At 48.4% G+C, this 22,631-nt stretch overlaps 1 protein-coding gene across 1 annotated transcript in view; it reads left to right on the forward strand.

Annotated features, from left to right (window-relative positions):
- LOC128110542 (rhox homeobox family member 1-like) overlaps positions 1–22,631 on the forward strand; it is a 126,381-nt gene that overhangs the window by 38,405 nt on the left and 65,345 nt on the right. The window lies entirely within an intron of this gene.

Below are 22,631 nucleotides of genomic sequence, written 5' to 3' on the forward strand. Positions count from 1 at the left end.
TGCTTGACAACAGCTAGATCTGGATATATAGTTAGTAATCAGTGTGGAGTATCATGAGACTGTATTGTGTGAAAGCTGTGTCACTAAGTGCTGGTACTAAGAGGGTAAATATGGTGCATGAGGGTGAGGTATTGATCCATCACCAGGGCAGGATGGTGGTCAGGCTGCCTCAGCCATTCTGTGCCTGTGACTACATCGATATCCTGAAAGTGCATGGGTCCAGAACATTCACCAGGCTGGGGCAGAATGTAGGCTGTGCACGAAAAACTGGACCAGAGAATGTTAGGACCATACCAGCGGGATAGGATCTTGAGCTTTCAACATGCTGGGATAATGTACAATCTGATTGACCCAACCTAGGGTAGCAAATTTGAGCCTGGCTATAGCATGGAAGGCTCTTGGGAACTCCAAAGGCTTTGTGACAACAGTTAGGCCTGGAAGTATAAGGCAGTATGGGAGACAAATGTCTGCTTGGCCCCACCCAGCTGGTCAATGGGCAGTAAAGATAGCACCTGACAGCAGCGATCTGGGAGAATCACCAAGCCCTGCTGGTCAGTGACGTACTTCACCTGAACTAGGCCTGGTTGTGTGAGGAAGGCATTGGAGGAGTCTTGATCACAGAACTGGGAGGCTTGGTACTCAGGCTGTGGAAAGTGAAGGCCAGTGGTCTCCTGGGCAATCAATATGCTTGGCTAATGGACAAGCTGCTTGACCATATCTATGCCTGGACATGAGAAGACTTTCAAGGAAGGAGGAGTCTTGAACACAAGCTAAATAGTGATGGTGACCAGGCCGGCCGCTTAACCCCAAATTTTTCTGGCATTGTTAGGATACTGGAAGAGAGTCAATTATGATCCGTTAGCTTGTCCACAGCTCAAGTGGAAATTGAGGAGATGGCACAGGAGAGCAAAGAGGATTACTCACAGGTTCAGCTCTTATACAGGATTCTTGACCCCCTACTAGGCCTAGGAGTGGTGAGGTTAGGGGTCACTAACCTAGTTGGGCTGGTATGCAACCAGTCCGTGATTGTCAGAGTATGTTCAGGAGGGCAGAGGTCTAGGTCCCAAAGGAGACTTCACTTGTACAGGAGCTGGTGCAATGAGACTATGCCTGGAACTGTCAGGATGGTGCAAAAGGGTGGGGTCTTGATCCTTCACCAAGAAGGTCCTAGCTGTGAAAGCGTCAGGGTCACTCACCAGGTTGACTGAATAGCAGGATTTTGATCTCAAGCTAGCTCTCAAGTTAGCCCTAAATTCCTAGTATGACATCTTCAGGATGGGGTCTGGGATGGTGCTCTTTAACATTAAATCCATATAGGTCAGTCACTAGGAGGATGGCCCAGAAAGGAGAGGTTCTTGGGAATTTCACCAAGCCACTGTGCAAAAATTTTGATGCCTGGTAGTGTAAAAATCATTTCAAAGCACAGGGTCTTGATTACTCAACAGTTTGGTCTATATACAGATGCACCTTGAAGCCAGCTGAGTGTGGGAGTATGGGAATGATATAAATGGACAAGGTTTGGGGTAAATGAAGCTGAGACTGTGGTCAAGCTGGGTTAGCCAAACTAGGCTTGAAGTATGAGAATGGAGTGTGAGAGCAGGGTATTGATCACTTACAAGACCTCAGCTGGGCTTGGGAATGTGAGGGTAGCACAGGAGGGCAGGGGTTTGAGTCATGTACGAGGTTGGCATGAATGCAGACTGTAAGATCCAAGCTAGGCCTGGGAGTATTACAGTAGCCAGAAAAGATTTTGAGCTGCTTACAGACAGGCCTAGTAGGGGATCAAGTGGCCTGCATAGGAGCTGAGCCTGTGAGTAATCCCTCCCTTTGCCCTCCTGTTCCATCTCCCCAAGCCACACTTGAGCTGTAGATCAGCTGAGTGATCATAACTGACTCTCTTCCAGTATCCTAACAATGCCAGAAAAATTTGGGGCTAAGCGGTCCAGTCACCAGGGCTGTTTAGCTCGTGATCAAGACTCCAGTCTAAGCAGTGACTCAGACACTGGGAAGGTTCTTGGGATCTCACCAGTGAGGGGTAGTTCCCTGGTTGCTTGAGCAGCTTAGCCTGGAAATACAGGATCTCTGTGGAGTGGCAAGATTCTGGATCACTCATGAGACTGGCTTGTGGGAAAGCTCTGCTACCTGGGCTAGCCTAGGAATGTGAGGATGTTTCCTGAGGGTGGGTTCTTGTTCCCTCAACAGGGGAGGCTGGTGGCTGAGTCTCTTTATCCACTCTATGCCTGGGACTATCGGGATGTCCTTGAAGTGTATGGGTCAAGGACATTCACCAGACTGGGCTAGAGTATAAGCTGTACTCCCTAAGGTAGGCCTGGAAGTATTGATACCACAACCTCTGAGTAGGATTTGAAGCTTTCACAAGGCTAGGATGGTGCAGTCTCATTGACTCCAGATAGGCTAGCAAGTGTCAGTCTGGATACTGAAGGAGAAGTTCTTGGGAACTCAGGCGGCTTTGAGACAACAGATTGGAAGTATGAGGACAGTGTTTGAGACCAGGGACCTGGAAACCCACCAATTTCAACTGGTGTCTGGGTTCAGTGGGCATTAGAGATGGCAGCAGAGGGCAGGTGTCTGGGACACTCACCAGGCTGTGCTGTTTAGCCATCTGCCTTACTAGATCTCGGCCTGGATGTGTGAAGAAGGAACTAGAGTGAAAGTCTTGATCCTGTGTGCAGACATTTTGTCTCCAGCTAGGCCTAAGTATCAGGAAGGCTTGATACTCCATGTGACTGTGTGGCCTGCTTGGTTTGCACAAAGGGGAAAGTAAAGGCAGGTAGGGTCATAGGAAATCACTATGCTCGGCTCATGGGCAAGCTGCTTGACCACAGTTATGCCTAAGTGTGTGAGGATTGTCGAGAAAGAAAATCTTGATCACTAGCTAAGCAGCACTGGTGTCCAGGCCACTTGTCTCCAATATTTTATGCCATTGTTAGGATGCTGGGAGAGGGTCAGATCATGAGCATTCACCAGAGTAGTCAGCTCAACCCTAGCTCTGCTGCTAGGAACTGTGAGGGTGGCACAGGAGGGCATGGGAAAGATCTCCCACAGGCTCAGCTTATATGCAGACATTTTGTCTCCAGCTAGGCCTAAGTGTGTGGAAATTGTGGGGAAGGATAGAGTTCATGGTCATTCACCTATTTAGGCTGGTACATAGATTGTGTGGTGTCATCACACACATTCTGAATAGATGCGGAGGATAAAGGTCTTAGTCAAAAAGGAATATTGGCTAGTCTGGGAGCCTTCTGGGAAGGCTGAGAAGGATGGGGAAGGAGGGTAGAATGAGAGGCCTGGGACTGTGAGGATGTCCTAGCAGTAGGAGTATCCATGTCATTTACCAGCTTAAGTTTGATTGCAAGCTGTGCATCCCAAGCCATCCCAAGTATTAATGACACTGCAGGATTTTGAACTCTTACCATGCTCAGATGAGGCACATTTTGATTGACCACAGCTAGGTCAGGGACTTTGAGGATGACTTGGGCACACAGGTTCTTGAGAACTCACCAACCTAGGCTGTTGTGCAAACTGTGTGACACCAACTATGACTGTCAGTATAAAGAGTTTTAAGGAGTACAAGGTCTTGATCAATTTCCAGTCTCGTCTGGTACAAATTCATCTTGACCCCACTTGGGCATGAGAATATGGTGAAGTTACAAATAGGCAAGGTTCAGGGTCAGATGCAAGTCTCAAGCTGGGCTTAGGAGTAGGAGGATGGTGTGTAAGGCACGGTCTTGGAGGCCCACAATGCTGCTTGATCCCAGTTAGGCCTGACAATATAGGGATAGCACAAGAGGGCAGGGGCCATTGTCACTCACAGGCTTGCTTGAGTATGTCTGAGTCACCCAAGCAAGATCTGGGGTTATTCTGACAGCAACAGAAAAGGATCTTGAGGTCTTACAAGGCTGGGATGGTGACCAATCTGTTTGACTCTGGATATGGAAGGCTAACTTCTTTGGAACTCAGAAGGCAAGTCAACAACTAGGCCTAGAATTAAGATGGCATTGGGGACCCAGATCCTGGCCAGGATCTTGAACACTCATCAGTATGAACTGGTGCCTGGGCTGCTTGACCCCACAGTAGAGATGGTGCCAGAGGGTAGGTGTCTGGGAGACTCACCAGGCTGGGCTTTTCTGTGATCTGTTTCAAGTGAACTAGGCCTGGAAGTGTGAGGAAGGTTCTGGACTTGGAGTCTTGATCACTGAACAGGGAGGCCTGATACTTACATTATGTGACCCAATATTGTCATGGGGACCTTGCAGAAGTTGAAGGCTTGGACCTGTGAGATAGTTCAGGAGAACAGGGTCTTGATCCTGGGCCTGGGACTTGAGGGAGGTCATTGATTCACAGATCCAGGTCATTCTCCAGGATGACATAGAGTGCAGTCTGTGTCTCTCAAGCTAGGCCTGAAAAATATTAGTGTGATATCTTTAGGAATTTGACATCTCAGCAGACTAGGATAGGTACATTCTAATTGAACGAAGGTCTACCAAGGACTGGCAAGGTCGATTGCTCTGAAAACTGTGATACCAGCCAGGCCTAGCAATGTGAAGATGGTTTGGTAGTGCAGGGTCTGGATAACATATAGGTCTGGATTGGTACCCAGGAGGATTGACCCCTGCTGGGCCTGGTAATGTGAGAATAGCACAAGAGGATAGGGATCGGGGTCACTCACGAGGCAAGCTTGAAGCAGGCTGCACAACACAAGGCAGGCCTGGAAGCATTCTGACAGCAGCAGGATAGGATTCTGAGCATTCATCAGGCTGTGATGGTGTGCAGTTTCATTGACCTCAGCCAGACTGCAGCTCAAGCAGGTGAGATCACTTTCTAGTCCCAGGAGAGTGTCAAAGCAGCAGTCTGGGTCATTAACTAGGCTTGGTGGTTAGACAAGCTGCTTGACCAGGAAAAGGCCTAGGAGTTGGGGAATGGTGCATGAGGGCAAGGTCTCACCAGGCTTGGATGGTGAGCACTCTGATGGACCCCAGCCAGACCAGGGAGTGTAAGGATGATGGCACCTAGGAGTGGAAATATGAGAGTGGTGTGGGAGACCAGGCTCTTGATCACACACCAGTCTGGGATAGCACCCAGGTCTCTGGACCACAGCTAGGCTTTGGGTAATAGAGATTCAAATGGAGGGCAAGAGTCCAAGTCACTTACCTGGATATGCTGGTCAGCAGACTGTTTCATCAGAACTGGGCCTGGGAATGGGAAGAAGGCACTGGAGCAGGAGTCCTGATCGCTGAACAGGGAGGCCTGGTATTCAGGCATTGTGGCCAGATATTGGCATTGGTCCTTAGGGAAGGCAGGTGAAAGCAGGTGGGGCTTTTAGGCAACTACTATGCTTGGCTTAGAGGCAAGCTGCCTGGGACTGTGACCTCACTCCAATTCTGAGGAGATATAGGAGTGCATCAGTCTGGGTCACTCTGATCTTCAGGCAAGCTTTATTTGTTAGATCACAAACAAAATATCACCACAGTGGGGATGTCTTTTGAGTGTGTGTGTCCAGGGCACTCACTAGGTTGGGCAAGAATACAAGCTGTGCGACCCAAACTTGGCCTGAAAGTATGATTCCTGCAGGGATGGTGCAGGTGATTGACCCTAGCTAGGCCAGGGATTGGGGGGATTGTTTAAGGCAAGCAAGTTTCCTGGAAATTTATCACGTTGGGCTTCTGTGCACACTGCCATACTGCCTAGGCCTGACATTGTCAAGATGGTTTGGGAAGTCAGTGTCTTGTTCACTTACCAGTCTGGGTTGCTACCCATTCTTCTTGACACCAGGTTGGCTTCTGAGTGTGATAATAGTTTAGATGGATGGGGTCCCAGTTTACTTTCAAGACTGAACTCATGGGCAGGGCAAATGGTCCCAGCTAGGCCTGTGTGGTGGTGTTTTTTGGTCTTTTGGGGGAGCCCGCCACCAAGCTTCCAAATAAATTTACACACAGAGGCTTATTATTACTTATGAATGCCCAGCCTTAGCTTGGCTTAGTTTCTAGCCAGCTTTCTTTATCTTAAATTATCTCATCTACCTTTTGCCTCTGGGCTTTTCCCATTTTCTTACTTTTGTAAATCTTGCTCTTGCTGCATGTCTTGCTGTGTAGCTGGGTGGCTGACCCCTGGAGTCCTCCTCCTTCTCCGGCTCCTAGATCTTTCTTTCTCTCTATTCTCTCTGCCTGCCAGCCCCGCCTATTCTTTCTCTGCCTTGCTATTGGCCATTCAGTTCTTTATTAGACCATCAGGTGTTCTACACAGGCAAAGCAACACAACTTCACAGAGTTACATAAATGCAACATAAGCAAAAGTAACACACCTTAAAATAATATTCCCTACACCTGGGAGTGAAAGGCAGGATCCAGATCAGGCATCTTGAGCATTGGGCAGAGAGACCTGTTACTCAGGATGTGTATCCAGATCTTTGCATACAACTACAGGGAAGGTGAAGGAAGGTAAAGATCCTGGGCAATCACAATACTTGGCTGATTGTCATGTTGCTCAACCACAGCTATGCTTGGGGGTTTGAGAAGTTTTAGGAAGGGGATTTTCTTGATCACTGATCTGGTGCTTGTTACCTGTAAGGGGATGGTTTGGATGTCTTGGAAAGTGGGACCTTGAGCACTCACCAGGTTAGGTTGGTGAATAGGGAGCTTGACCCTAGCTAATCCTCTGTCAGGATGGCTTTGGAGGTCAAAGATCTGGCTACTCACAGTTGGGGCTCATGGGCTATATTGACTACTTGTATGGAAACTTGACACAAACTCGAGTCATCTGGCAAGAGAGAATCACAACTGAGAAAATGCTCCCACCATATTGGCTTGTAGATAAGCCTGTGATGCATTTTCTTGATTAATATGGGATAGTCCAGCTAACTATTGGTGGTGCCACTCCTGGGCTCTAGGTAGTATAAGAAAGCAGGCTGAACAAGCCATGAAGAGGAATAAGCCTGTGAGCAGTTTGTCTGTGCTTCAATTCCTGCCTCCAGGTTCCTGCCCTGACTTCCTTTGATGGACTGTGATATGGAAGTTTAAGATGAAATAAACTTTTCATTTCCCAAGTTGCTTTTGGTCATGGTGTTTTATCACAGCAATAGGAACTATAACTAAGACACAGGCAGACTTTGTGACCAGAGCTAGGCCTTGAAGTACAGTAATGGTGAAGAAGGGTTTTGGGTCGTTCGCTATGCTAGTAAAGTGCACGGTCTCCTTGGGATTATAAGATCACTTGCTATTTTGAGCTGGTGTGTGAGGGCAGGGGTCTGAGTTGCTAACCAGGCTTAGCTGGTTAATAAGCTGCTTGACCCACAATAGGCCTGGGAATGTGCAGATGTCTGAGGAGAGAGGGGTCCTAAGAGCTTACCAGGATGGGCTGGTGCTTAGGCTAGGCTTCATCTAAACCAGGCCTGGGACTGTCAGAATATACTGGGAGTGCAAGGATCCTGGTGATTCACCTGGGTGAGGTGGGGTGCAGGCTTTGTGACCCAAGTTAGGCCTGAGAGTATTAGTATAACACTGACAAGATGTCACCAGGCTGGGAGGGTGCCAAGTCTAATTATCTCCCACTAGACCAGGCAGTGTGAAGATGTTGTGGGCAGATGGGATTCTTGGAAACTCACCATAGTTAGCTGCTGTGCAGGCTGCTGGACACCAATCACACCTGGTAGTGTAAGATTGCCATGTAGGGGCAAGGTGGTGTTCACTCATGAGACTGCACTGGTTGGTCATCTGCTTTATCCAAATAGGTATGTAAGTCTGAAGAAGATGCTGGATAGAGTCTTGATAACACAGAATGCTAGGCTGTTGCTTAGGCTGTATGACCCAAGTTATATCCGTAAGTGTGGGGAGAGCAAAGGCAAGTGGGAGATGTTGGACACTCACTGGTTTTGCCCGGTGCTCAGGACATCTGAACTAGTCTTGGCTTGTGAGCTTAGAGAGGGTGAAGGCAGGTGGAGTTCTTGAACACTTACTCAGCTGGGATGATAGGCAAACTCATTGACTAGGAATATAAGGATGGTGCAGAAGGGAGCATGCCCAGATTGATTAACCTATATCCTAGGGTTATTAGGATGGTTAGTGATGGTCTTGTTCACTTGCCAGAGTTGACTGGTGAGCAGCAGCTGACCTCAGTCAGGCCTGGAACTATGGGATGGCATGGCCAAAGGTCTTGCAGTGTGAAGATAGTGTGGGAGGGTTTGGATCATTCACAAGTCTGGGCTGGTGCACAGGCTGTTTGACAGGTGCTGGGTCTGGAAGAGCTTGGCAGGAATTGTTCACAGGCTTTGAACACACGCTAGGTCTGAGAGTAAGAGTTGGGAACGGGGGTCTGGGTCACTCACCAGGCTGGGTTGAGTGCAGACTGGGTGATTCAAGATATTGATGCCAGTTTCCAGATAAGATCTTGTTCTTTGTGCAGTCGGATTGACCTGAGCTAAGTCAGGGAATGTAAGTATGGCTCCCACAGGCAAGATTCTTGGGAACACAGCACACTGGGTTGGCTAGGTACAGGGCATGTGGCATCAGCTTCACATGGCATTGTGAAGATGGTATAGGATGGCAGGGTCTTGATCACTCAAAATTTGGAGCTGATACTCAAGCTGCTTTAGCAAAGCTGTGTATGGGTCTATGGAGATGGCACGGGAGGTCAGGTGTCTTGTTTACTTGCCTGGCTGTGCTAAGTATGATTTGCTTGACCTGAACTAGGCCTAGGAGTCTGAGGTGGGTGCTTCTGGTTCAAGGTCTTGATTACTCACCAGCTCAGGCTGTATGACCTAAGCTAGGTCTGAGAGTGTGGTGATAGCAAAGGCAGATAGGGATATTGGACACTCACTAGTCTGGCTTGGTGCTCAAGCTATGATTCAGTCTTTGTGAGTGTGAGAAAGTTGAATGCAAGTGGTGATCTTGGGTACACACTAGGCTAAGCTGATGGGCAGGCTGCTTGTACATAGCAATGTCTGTGAGTATGAGAATGCTAAGGGAGAAAACAGACTTGCTCACTGACTAAGCTGGACTTATGCCTGGGCAGACTGGCCCAAAATATTCTTGAAATTGTTGGGAAAATGTGGGATGGCCCAGTCTTCATCACTCAACAAGGTAAGCTGGTGAGAAGGCAGTTTGCCCCCAGCTCTTCCTGGGACTAAGGGATGCATGGAAAGTACAAGTATGCATGACCTGAGATAGGCCAGTGAGTGTGGTACTGGTGGGGAAGGACATGGGTCATTTTGGGTCACTCAGCAGTGTAGATGTAATTCAGTATAGATATAGCCAATGGTTTTATCAGACAAGAAACACAGAGCCGATTCAGAGAAGAAAGCGGAGAGGTCAGAGCCAAGAGCCTCACCCTTCCTGATTCAGGGATCCTCCTCAGCCAAGAGAGCTCTCCGAAAGAGGCTCTGACCTCTCGACTTTCTTCTCTGAATCAGCTCTGTGTTCTTGTCTGATAAAACCGTTGGCTATATCTATACTGAATTACATCTACACAGCAGTCTTCTTGGGATTTTAAAATCACTTGCCAGGCTTAGCTGGTGCAGAAGGGCAGAGGTCTGAGTTCCTGAGCAGGGTTGGATGGTCAGTGAGATGTTTGAACCGGACTATGCCTGGTTCTGAGGATGGTGCATGAGGGTGGTTTTTTGATCCCTCGGTAGGATGGACTTGTGCCCAGGGTGCTTCATTCTAGCTAGGCCTGGAATTTTAGACATGTCAGGGGAGGACAAGGGTTCAGGTAACACACCAGACCGGGCTGGAGTGTAGACTGTGTGGCACGAGGCAGGCCTAGCAATGTGGAGATGCTGTGGATGGGTAGGGTCTTAATCGTTTACCAGTTTGGGACTCACAGAATAGTAATGGCACAAATGGACAGTGTTCTGGATCACTTACTAAGCTAGGGTGAGTGTGCGGTCTGATTGACCCAAGCAAGGCCAGGGATCATGAGAATGGTTCAGGCCTGGCAGTGTAAAGATGGTGAGGGAGGGCATAATTTTGATTATTCACCAATCTGGCCCGATGTTCAGGTTGTTTGACCTTAGCTGGAGCTGGATCTATGTGGTGGCAGAGGATAGGTAGCAAAGAATTGGGTTACTCATCAGTCTGTGCTGGTCAGTGATGTGTTTGATTCAAACTGAGGTTGAAATGGTGAGGAAAGCCTGGAGGGACAATCTTGACCCTGATTAGGCTCAACTGGTAACCAGGCTGCTTATGTTGGTGGGGCAGGGCCCAATTATGACCCCTCACCAGTGACCCAGGCAGCTGACTCTAGCTCAGTCTGGGAGTATGAGGATGACCTGAGAGTAGAAGGGACCAAGTCACTCCTTGAGCTGAGCTGTGCTACCCCAGATGGGCATAGGAGTATTAGTACGACAATGGCTTAATAAAGTATTGAACTCTCATCAGGTTCAAATATTGTGCAGTCTTATTGACCCAGACTATGCCAAGGAGTATGAGGATGACCATGGAATGGAAGGTTCTTGGAAACTTACCACACTGGGCTGGTGTACAGGCTTTGTGACAGCAGCTAGGTCTGGGAATATGATAATGTTGGGACCAGGGAGGAGTTCTCAGTCACTCACAAGGCTGGACTGATCTGAGAGGGACTGTGGATCACTGTGTTGTGTGAGCTAATGCACGGCAGCAGGGGTCACTCACCAGGCTTATCAGATCTGTGAGCTCTTTCTTGAAAAGTTGATCCAGATAAATCAAGTGTAGCAGCAGTTGTGAACAGAGCTAGGCCTGAGAGTCTGGTCATTGTGTGGAAGGGAGGGCTTCTGGTTTATCAGCCAGACTTGGCTGGTTGGTGGGGTGCTTGACTGGAAGTAGGCTTGCAATTGTCAGTGCAGAAGGCAGTGTCATGACTCCTCACAAGGATGGCCTGGTGCTGAGGCTGTGCATCCCAAGCTGGGCCTGGGAGTATTGCTGGAGCCCATTTTCAGGTTCCTAGTGGCTTTACCCAGCAGGTCTGCTTAAAGAGGATAATTGGACCATGGGCCTGAGTGCAGGTGTCTGGGATGGTCTGCACTTGGCTGTGCCAGAGGGAGGTCTTTTGCTCCACCCCTTAGCATTTCTTTAAATATCCTAGGGCAGAGACAGTTGAGGCCTGATGGACTAGGATCCAGGCCCTCTCTAGGTTATACTGTATTTTATATCTGTTTCTCTCCCCTCTTTATTTCTAACTAAGTCCCTTATCCCTCATTCCTCAAGAGTCCCTGGGGTAAATAAATGTGAGGGCTGGTCCCCCACAGAGTGTTAGTACACCAGTGACAGAAGAAAGAAAGGCTGGTACCCAGGGTGAGCAAGCCAATCAGACATGGGAGTATTAACAACAGAAAGATAGGATTTTGAGCTCTCACCAGCATGGGATGGTGAGCTTCAGACTGAGCCAACTAAGGAATATGTGGATGGCCAGGTCTGGCAGGTTCTTGGGAACTCACCATGCTGGGCTGGTGTGCAGCCTGTTTCACCAAAGCTAGGCTGAGACTGTGGGGATAATCGTTGAGTGCAAAAATCCAGGTCATTCCCCAGTGTAGGGCAGAATATAGGCAGTGCAACCCAAGCTGGGCCTGGAGTTTTAGCAGGACACCAGCAAGATGGAGTCATGAGCCCTCACCAGGCAGGAGTGGCAAGGGCAGGTGAGGATCAAAACTGACCACACTGAGCAAGTGTGCATTCTCTTGGAGTCCTGACAGTGTGAGAATGCTGTGGGAGGAGGGCAGGATCTTGATCACTCACCATTTTGGGTGGGCCCTCAGGCTCCTCTACTTCAGCTGGGATTGGGATTGTAGGGATGATGCAGGAGGGCAGGGGTCTGAATCCATCACCTGTGTGGGTATTTGGCGATCTGCTCATCCGGAAATGAGCCCAGGAGTCTGAGGATGGTGCAGGAGAGACAGTCTGTATAACTCAGTTTTCTGGGTTGTTTCTCAGGCTGTATGACCCAAGCTAATCCTGGGGTAGTTGAGATGGTAAGGGAGGCTTAGTCTTGATCACTCAGCAGTGTATGATGGGGAAAAGGCAACCTGAACTCTACTGGCTCTGTGATCCTTGGGGTGACAAGAGATGGCAAGGATCTGGATCACAAATGGACTGAGCTTGTGTGCAGGCTTTGTGACCATGTTCTGCTAGTGTAGTGATGGCATGAAAGGCTTGGATTCTTGGGCACTCATCAGGCTGTCCAGTATGGGATTGTGAAATCATGTTCTAATCTGAGTTTGGGATTGAGGGGCAGCAGTCTGGGTCATTTATCAAGCTTGGCAGGTCTACAAGGTGCTTGACCTGGGCTAAGCCTGGGTGTATACTGATGATGCATGAAGGCCAGGCTCTTAATCCTTTACTGGAATGAACTTATGTCAAGGCTGCTTCAGCTATTCTGAGCCTGGGAGTAATGGGGTGCCTAAGACATAAACAAGTCCAGATCACTCACCAGCCTGGGCTACACTGAAGACTATGGGACCCAAGGTTGGCCTGGGGATATTAGTATCACACTGAAAGGTTATGATAATTTTTTTTTGTTCTTTGGTTTTTTGGGGGTTTTTTGAGACAGGGTTTCTCTGTGTAGCTTTGGAGCCTGTCCTGAGACTCACTCTGTAGACCAGGCTGGCCTCGAACTCAGAGATCTGCCTGCCTCTGCCTCCCAAGTGCTGGGATTAAAGGTGTATGCCACCACCACCTGGCAAAGGTTAGGATATTAAGCTCTAACAGGCCTGGATGGTGTACAATTTTATTGACCCCATCTAGGCCCTGAATTGTGGGCATGGCTATAGCAGGTGAGGTTCATGGGAACTCACAAGACTCTGGGACAGCAGCTGGCACTGGAAGTGTGAAGATAGTGTTGGAGAGCATTTGTTCTGGACACTCACCAGGCTGTGCTGTTCAGCGATGTGCCTGACCAAACGTCTGCCTTAGGGGGAGTCTTGATCACCTATTGGGCTGAGCTGTTGCTGAGGCTGTAGGAGGCAAGGTAGGTCCGTGATTATGAGGATGCTATATGAGAAATGTTATATCACTAGTGCACTAGGGGACTCACTTTTCTCTCCTGCTGGCCAAGATGCTGGGTCCCATCCAGTCCCTGGATTGTTAGGATGGTTAAGGGCAAGATTTTGAATGCTTACTATTGCAGGCTCATAAGAAGGCAACTTGACTGACTGCAACCTGACCTGGGACTGTGGGGCTGGCACGGGAGTACAAGGTCTGGGTCATTCATAGGCTGAGCTTGTATGTGTAGCTCAGCCAAGCTCAGGTTGGGAAAGCAGTAGGAAAGGGTGGAATTCCAGTTCACTCACTTGATTGTGCTGCACAGTCTTCCTGTGATTGTGAGGTCACCCACATATCTGAGCAGGTGCAGCAGAGCAAGGATCTTGGTCATAAAGGAGGCTTGACTGGGAGTGTGAGAATGGTGCTGGAAGGTAAGGTCTTGATCCCTCAGCAAGAAGAACCGGGAACTGTGAGGTTGTCCCGGCAGTGAAAGGGTCGAGGTCACTCACCTGGCTGGGCTAGAGTGGGGATTGTGTTCTAGGCTACACCTGAATTCATTGGTATGCAACTTCGGGATAGGACTTTATTTACCCCATTATTGTCATAACGATGAGGAAAGGCAGAGTTGTGGGTCACTCACCAAGCTGAGCTAAATGTCCAAAATGAGCAGGACTATAATATCACTGGCTAGTCTGAACTGATATGGGAGGGCAGGGTTCTGGGTCACTAATCTCGTGCAAGCTGCTGGCTGAGAACTAGGCTTGAGAGTGTGAAGATAGTGCAAGGTTGTGTGTTCTTTATCCCTTTCCACGATGGGCTGCTACCCAGGCTGCCTCACCTGAGATAGGCCTGGGACTGAGGATGACCTTGGAGTGGAAGATTCAGGGCACTCACAAGACTGGCATGCAGTGCAGTCTCTGTGACCTAAGCTAAGACTGGGAGAATTAGTAAGATGCAAGCAGGGTTTGAAATTGAGCTTTTACCATGACATGATAGTACATAGTCTAATTGACCCCAGCTAGGCTAGACAATGCACAGGAGAACAGAGTTCCAGTTCTCTTACCAGGTTGGGTTATGAGTCAACTATTAGACAGGAAGCAGGCCCCAGTTCTCAGGAACGTGATGGAGTCTTGATCATTCACCAGGCTGGGCTGTTGCTCATTTTAATGACCCAAGATAAGCCTGTGAGAGTGAAGATGGTAAGTGTTGGGATAATGGGTAGCCTCTAGGCTGTCCAAAGGACAAGCTGTGTGTCCTAATCATGGCCTGTATTAGGAAGGTAGAGGCATGTTGGAGTCATGAACACTCACTAGGCCATTTTGATGGGAAAGCTGCTCAAACAGAGCTAGACCTAGAAGTTTGAGAGGGGAGAACCTTGATCACTGACCAAGCTGCTTGAAGCCATAAAGTCCACAGATTGTTAGGCCCTACCTTGGTCATTCACCAGGGTGGGCTGATGAGCAGGCAACTTGACATCACCCTTCCAGGTACTATGGGATGTCACAGGAGGGCAAAGGTCTGATTCACCCCTAGAGCCAGCTTGTATTTGGTCATTGTGACCTGATATAGGCCATGGGCTCTAGTAATGGGGGAAAAGAATAAAGATCAGTCACCAGCTTGCCTGGCATTATGAGACTAGCCAGTCTGAACTGCTATGGAATAGCAGTTGTCTAGGTCTCTGAAGAGGCTTGGCTGGGTGGTTAGCTGCTTGTCCTAAACTAAGCCTCAAATGTGAAGATTTATTGGATGGAAGGTTCTTGATATCTCACCAGTATGGGGTTGTACCCATGCTGCTTCATGCAAACTAGGCCTGTCACTATGTGGATGTGCTGTGAGTGCAAGGGTCCAGTCTACTCACCAGGCTTGCCTGGAGTGCAGACTTTATGACCAAAGATAGGCCTGAGAGTATTAGTATGACATGAATGGAATAGGAGCTTGGACTGTCACCAGGATGGGGCGGTACACAAACTAATTGACCATGGTTAGGCCAGGGAGTGTGATGATGACTTGGGCAGGTGAGTAACTTGGATATCCACCACACTGGGCTAGTGTGTAGGCTGTGTGACACTAACTAGGCCTGTCAAATAGGTGATTCTGGGTAGGGGCATGAAATAGTACCTATTTTAAGGCAAAATTACATGCATAGCTTACATTTTAAGCTATGTTTTCTTAAAAGTATATTAAATGAAAATAGTCTCAGTATACATGAGGATAACATATTGAATACATTTCTTGGCTTTTGAATATGGGGAAGTTGAAGGCAGGTGGTGATCTTGGTTACTCACTATATTGGGCTGATAGGCAAGGTGCCCAACTACAGCTAGGCCTGGGAATATGAGGATTGTATGGGAGGGGAGAGTCTTCATGCTGTCATAGCTGGGTTGGTACCCAACAAGTCCTGGAATTATTAGGGTGGTTGGGAAGGGCTTCATCTTGGGAAGCAGGCTGGGTCTTTGGGGATAGCATGGATTAGAAAAAGTCTGTCTGGATTACTAACAGGCAAGGCTTATGTATAGGCTCTGCAACCAGAGCTAGTCCTGAGAGTGTGGTAATGATGGGGAACAGTGGGATTCTTGGTCACTCACAGGGTTGGGCTGATGCACAATCTGCCTGAAATTGTGTGATCACTCAGTCTCTTATGTGAGCTGGTGCTGGAGCACAGAGTTCTGGATCACTAACCAAGCTTGCATGTTCAGCAAGTTGTTTGGTCCTCACTAGACCCTGGGGGTGTGAGGGTGTTGAAGGAGGAAGAAGTCTTGATCTCTCACTGGAATAAGCTAGTGGCCAGGCTGCCTCACTCATGATAGACCTGGGACTGTGGGGGTGTCCTGCAAGCACAAGTGGACTAGTCTCTCACCAGGGTTTGTTGGAAAGCAGGCTGTGAGATCCAAGCAAGGGCTTGGAATTAGTACCACACCAATAGGTTAGGATACTGAGCCCTTACTAGGTTGGTATGGCTCACGATCTGGTTGACCCCAGTTAGGCCAGGGAGAGAGGGATGGCTCTTCTAACAGGTGAGGTTGTTGGGCGTTCCCAGTGTTGGACTGTGTGACACTAGCTAGTTCTGGCAGCATGAGGGTGGAACCAGATGGCAGAGTCTGGCTAACTTACCAGTCTTATCTCCTACCAAATCTATTTGACTCAGCTGTTCTGGGACTGTGGGGATAGCACAGGAGGGTAGGGGTCTTATTCACTCACCAGGCTGCACTGGTCTGGCATCTGCCTGACTGAACTAGGCCTGGGAAACTCAAAAGGATGCTTGGTACATGGCTTGATCACTCACCTGACTGGCCTGTATGTATATGCTCAGCATATGTGATTCAAGCTAGGCCTGCAATTGTGAGGATGGCAATGGCAGGTGAGTATGTTGAACACTCACTAGGCTGTCCTGGTGCTAAGGATGTGTGACCCACATATTGGCCTATGATTATTAGGAGTGTGAAGGCAGGCTGGGCACTCACCATGTTTGGTTGATAGACATGGTCCTTGACCACAGTTATGCCTAGGAGTGTGAGGATGCTACAGGAGAGGAGAGTCTTGATCACTGAGTAGGCTGAGCTGGTGTCCAGACTGTTTTACCCATCCTAGTCCTGGGATACTTAGGTCGTGGAAGAGGGCTGAGTCTTTATCACTGAGCAAGATAGACTGGTAAGAAAACAACTTGATCCCAGCTGTTCCTGAGATTGGAGGGATGACACAGAGTGACAAAAGTCTATATGATCTCAGATTGGCTAGCAAATGTGAAAATGGTGTGTTTCTGGGTCACTCACCAGTCTATGTGGGGTTGTGAAATTACTTGCTAATCTTAGCTGGTGTGGAAGGTAGGGTTGCTAAACAGGCTTGGCTGGTCAGTAAGTGTCTTGACTAAAACTAAGTCTAGAAGTCCAAAGATGGTGCCAGGGGTTGAACTGTTGATGCCTCACCAGGATGAGCTCATGCCCACACTGTCTCATGAAAGTTAGAGAGTTTAGACTGTAAGGATGTCCTGGGAGTACAAGGCTCCTGGTAACACACCAAGCTGGGCTGAAGTGTAGGGTCTGCTATCCAAGCATGCTTAAAAATATTAGTAACAAAGAGGAGTGTAAAAGTTTGAGCTCTCACCAGGCTGGAACGGTTCATAGTCTAATTGACTCCAGCGAGGCCAGGAAATGTGAGGATGACTCAGGTGGGAAAGGATGATGGCACCTCACTATGCCTGCCTGGCTCATGTGCAAGCTGTAGAAGACAGGTTAAGTGTGACAGGCTGGGATTTTTGTGAGATGGCAGGCTCTTCTTAATCACTTGGTTGTGCTTTTCAGAGATCCGATTGACTCAAGCTAGGCCAGGGATTCTGAGAAATGGGCTGGATGGGAGTAGGGGGTGGTGGTCTTGATCAGTAATCAGAGTAGCCTGGGGAACAGACAGCTTAACTCTAGCTATGCCTGAGTGTACAGAGATGCCACCTGTTGGCAAATGTCTGGGGGACCTCTAGGCAGATCTATTTATTTATTTATTTATTTATTTATTTATTTATTTATTTATTTATATGTATTTTTAAAATTTCATACAACATATTTTGATCATTTTCTTTGCCTCTCCCAACTTTTCCCAGAATGTCTTCATCTCCCTACACACTCAACTGCATGCTCTGTCTATCTCTCAGAAACAAACAAACAAATAAATAAAAACCTTCTAAATATGAAAATACCAATCTGAAACAACAAAAAAAAAAGCACAGAAAAAATATGGAGTACATTTTGTGTTGGCTAACTATTCCTGGGCATAGGACTTTGCCATGGATTATGGTTGATACACCCAGAGTCACTCCATTAGAGAAAATGGGTTTTTCCTTTCCCAGCAGGTATCAGTTCTACATAACTTCTTGGTTAGTGGTGGGGCTTTGTGTTTCTAAGCTCAGATTTTTATCTGGTTTGAGCTTGTGTCGGTCTTGTGCCTGCTGTCAGAGACTGTTCGTTCATGTGTGCGTCATCTGGAAGACGTTCTTTGAAGTCATCTACCACCTCTTGCTCTTCCAGTCTTGTGCCTCTTCTTCACCATAGATCCTGAGCCTAGGGAGATCTTGTAGTCAGGCTTTGTGACCCAATCTTGGCCTGTGAGTGTGGGGAAGTGATGCATATGGAAACTTTTAAGACCTCATTAGGTTGAACTGATGGGCAAGATGCTGGACCACAGTTAGGCCTGAGGAGTCTGAGGATGTGCAGGTGAGGAAAGTCTAGATCACTGACTAAGCTATGCCAGTGAGCAGACAACTTGACCCTAGCTTGGACTAAGACTGTCTGGATGGAATAGGAGGGTCAAGGTCTGGGCCACTCATAGGCAGACCTGTAATGCTAGCTTTGAGTGTTAGGGTACACTAGGGGTGGGGGCAGGGTCTTGATCTCTCATGAGGCTGGCATTTTGGGTAAGCTGTATGGCACCAGCTAGGCCTTGTATTATGAGGATGGTGTAGGACAGGATCTTGATCACTCACCAGTATGGGCTTGTGCCTAGGCTGCTTGATCCCTAGTACAGGAGGGCAGAGGTCTGTCTTACTCACCAGGCTATGCTGGTCAGCAATCTTCTTCACCTGAACTAGGCCTGGGAGTGTTAGGGAGGCTCTAAAGGGGGAGCCTTAAGCATCAAACAGCTTAAGACTGAGACTGGTGCTCAGTCTGTGTGAATAAATATTGGCTTCTGACTATGAGGAAGGTTAAGGCAGGAGGAGATCCTGGGTAATCACTATGCTTGTGCCAGACAAGATGCCTGACCAGAGTAAAGCCCTGGAGTGAGGATTGTCAAGAAGGAAGGAGTCTTTTACCCTAGTTTTTTTCCTTTTTCTGGAGCTGAGGACTGAACCCAAGGCCTTGCGCTTGCTAGGCAAGCACTCTACCACTGAGCTAAATCCCCAACCCCAAGAAGGAGGGAGTCTTAATCACTGACTGGTATTATGCACTGGTAAGTAGGCTGCTTGAACCCAACAGGTCTTGGGACTATTAGGATGATGGGGAGGCCCAGGGCCAGATCACTTACCAGGTTAAGCCAGTGAGTAGAAAGCTCTTCTTGGGTTTATGGGGATGGCAGGGGAAGGCATGGATGGAGCTAGGCCTGGGCGTGTGCTAATAGTGCAGATGGGTGGGCTTACAGCCTAGTCTGGTAGGCAAGCATCTTGACTCAAGCTAGGCATGAGAGTTGGAGGGCAGTGTGTAAGGGCAGTGTCTTGATCACTTATCAGTCTGGGCTGGTATCTGGGAGTCTTGACCAAAGTCTGAGACTATGGGGATGACACAGGGACATAGCAGTCTGGGTCATTTACCCGGCTTCACTATTCAGGAATCTGCTTGACCAAACTAGTCCTGGGAATCTGCAGAAGGTGCTGGAGTGTGAGCCTTGACACTCACGAGGCTGGGGTGTTGCTCAGGCTGTGTGAACCAAGCAAGGCCTATCAGTGTGAGGAGGATACTGAAGAGAAAGTCTAGATCGCTAAGGCACATAGGGCATTTACCTCTTTCCTCTAGTGTCTACACTGCTTGACCTCAACAAGCCCTGGAATTGTTTCTATGCTGGAGCAGTGTAGAATCCAAGGTCACTCACCTCTTTGGGCTGGTGCAGGCTGCTTATGATTATGAGACCACACCTAGACTGAGTAGTTGCAGGAATGCGGGGGTCTGGCTCACAATGAAGGCTTGCTTGTCTCAGAACTCCTTGAGTGGAACTGTGCCTGGGAGTATGAGGATGGTGCAGGAGAACAGAGTCTTAATTCCTTTCCAATTGGGGCATGGCCTGGGAATGGGATGATGTCCTGGAAGTGTAAGGGTCCATGTCACTCAACAAGTTGGACACAAGTACAGGCTGTACAACCCAAGTTAGGTCTGAAAGTATTAGTAGGGTACCTGCAGGACCTTGAGCTCTCACCAGGCTAAGACAGTAAGCAATGTGATTAACCAAGTTATAGTAGAGAGGGTGAGGATGGTTGGGGTATGTGTGGCTATTGGGAACTCACATGCAGAGCCGGTATGCAGCCTGCATCACCCAAGCTAGCCTTGGACTTTGATATATGTGTGTGTGTGTGTGTGTGTGTGTGTGTGTGTGTGTGTGTGTGTGTGTGTGTGTGTATCATAGGAGAAGACCTAATGTGGATCACTTGCCAGAGTAAGATGGTAAGCAGGCAGCTTTACCCCATGTAACTCTGAGAATGTGGAGATGTGAAAGGATAAAGGGCTGGGTCCCTCACAGGCTAAGTATTTGGATTGGGGTTTCTATTAATTTATTTTGCATCCTGACCGCAGTTGCCCCTCCCTCCTTCCCTCCCATTCCCTCCCCGACCCTCCCTCTGCCCACTTCCCAATCTGTTCCTTTGTTTCTATTCAGAAAGGGCAGGCCTCCCATGGATAACAACAAGACATGGCATATCAAGTTTCAGTAAGACTAAGTACCTCCCCATGTAAGGCTGGGCAAGGTAACCCAGTATAAGGAGGAGGGTCCAAAAACCCAGTAAAAGAGTCAGAGACATCCCTTGCTCCCACTGTTAGGAGTCCCACAAGAGGACCAAACTACACAACTGTAACATATGTGCAGAGTACCTAGGTCAGTCCCAAGCAGGCTCCCCAGTTGTCGCTTCAGTCTCTGTGAGCTCCTATGTAGCCAGGTTAGTTGATTCTGTGGGTTTTCTTTTGATGTCCGTGACCCCTCTGGTTCCTACAATCCTTCCTCCCTCTCTTTGGCAGGATTCTCTAAGCTCTGCCTAATGTTTGACTGTGGGTCTCTGTCTCAGTTTCCATCAGTTGCTGGACGAAGCCTCTCTGATGACAGTTGGCATCCTTACATTGGGCATATCATTATGCATCCTTACATTGGAATTGTTTTTATTCACTTGTGTTTGGTTCTATCCTAGGTCTCTGGATCATCCAACCTGTAAGTCCTGGTGTTCCAGGAAGTGCCAGGGGTGGGCTCACTCTCATGGCATGGGTCTTAAGCTGGACCAGTCATTGGTTGGACACTCCCTCAATCTCTAGGTCGCCCTTACCCCAGCACATCCCCATAGGCAGGACAGACTACAGGTCGAAAGTTATATGACTGGGTTGGTGTCCCAATCCCTCCACTTGAAGTCTTGCCTGATCAGAGGAAATGGCCAGTTCAGGTTACATATCTGCTATTGCCAGAAGTCTTAGTTGGGGTCATCCTTGTAGATTCCTGGGAGGTTCCCTTGTGCCAGGTTTCTACCTGACCCCAAAATGTCCCCCCTTTCAAATTGTCTCTTTCAGTATTCGCCCCCTCTACCTCCCCCCTAACCTAAACTCTCATGTTCCCATCCCCACCAGCCCACAGTCCATTCACAAAATCTATTTCCTCTTCCCAGGAAGATCCAAGCATCCCACCCTTAGCCCTCTTTGTTACTTAGTCTCTCTGGGTCTATGGATGGTAGCCTGGTTATCCTTTATTTTACAGTTAATATCCACTTAAGAGTGAGTGCATACCGTATTTGTCTTTCTGGGTCTGGGTGACCTTACTCAGGATGAATTTTTCTAGTTCCATCCATTTGTCTGCAGACTTCATGATAAATCTGGGAATGGTACTGTGGTATTCTTGTGAATGGGCAGGGTTTTGTGTCACTCATGAAACTGGGTTGGTGGACAAACTGCTTAACCCAGGGTAGGCCTGAGATGTGAGGATGAATTGAGATGGCAAGGTTGATAACTCAACAGCCTGAGTTAGTATCCAAGCTGCTTGACCTCAAGCTGGTCAGGGACTTCAGAAATGACACAGGAGTGCAGGGTCTAAGTTATTCACCAGGCTGTGATCATTGGCCTTATGCTTGATCTGAACCTAGGCCTGGAAGTCTCAAAGGCTACTTGAATGGAAGTCTGGATCACTCATGATGCTAGGATATTGTTCAGGTTATATTGTTCAAGTTAGGCCTGTGAGTGTGAGTATAAGAAGGCAGGTGGAGACATTGGACACTCATTATTGTGGCCTAATACCCATGCTGTGTGACCCAGTCTTAGCCCCTGAGTGTGCAGAAGGGGAAGACAGGTGATGATCCTAGGCACTCATAGGCTGGGCTGATGGACAATCAGCTGGATCATAAATATGCCTCAAGTATGAGGATGGTGGGAGAGGGCACACTCTTGATCACTAACTAGCAGTCAACTTTACTCCAGCCAGGCCTGGGACTGTAGGGGTGCACAGGTTGGCAAAGGTCTGTCACTCAAAGATCTGGCTTTTGCATGGTCTTTGTGAATGGAGATAGGGAGATGGTGGTAATGGTGGTGAAGGGTGTGGTTGTGGGTCTCTCACCAGGATGAGCTGGGGCATCAAGTGCCTGGTAATTTTACCTAAGCCACTGAGCTGGTAAGAAAGGATAGGGACTGACTCATTATCAAGTTTGACTGGGAGTTTCAATTTTGTGCAAAAGGGCAGTCTTGATCTTTCATCAGGATGGGCTGGTATACAGGCTGCTTCACTCATGACAGGCCCGGAAGATGTCCTCGGAGAGCAGGATCTGGTTCAGAAAGCAGGCTAGGGGACCCAAGCAAGGCCTTATATTTTGTTGTCACTAGGTTAGGATGGTACACAGTCTGATTGGCTACATTAGGCCAGTGAGTGTGAAGATGTTTTGCACAGGAGAGAGTCTTAGGAACTCACAGCACTTGTCTATTGAGCAGGCTGTGTGACACTAGCTAAGCCTAAGCA

The sequence above is a fragment of the Peromyscus californicus genome, unplaced genomic scaffold, assembly GCF_007827085.1.
Source record: "Peromyscus californicus insignis strain IS unplaced genomic scaffold, ASM782708v3 Scaffold_10__1_contigs__length_136768540, whole genome shotgun sequence".
Lineage (NCBI taxonomy): Eukaryota > Metazoa > Chordata > Mammalia > Rodentia > Cricetidae > Peromyscus > Peromyscus californicus.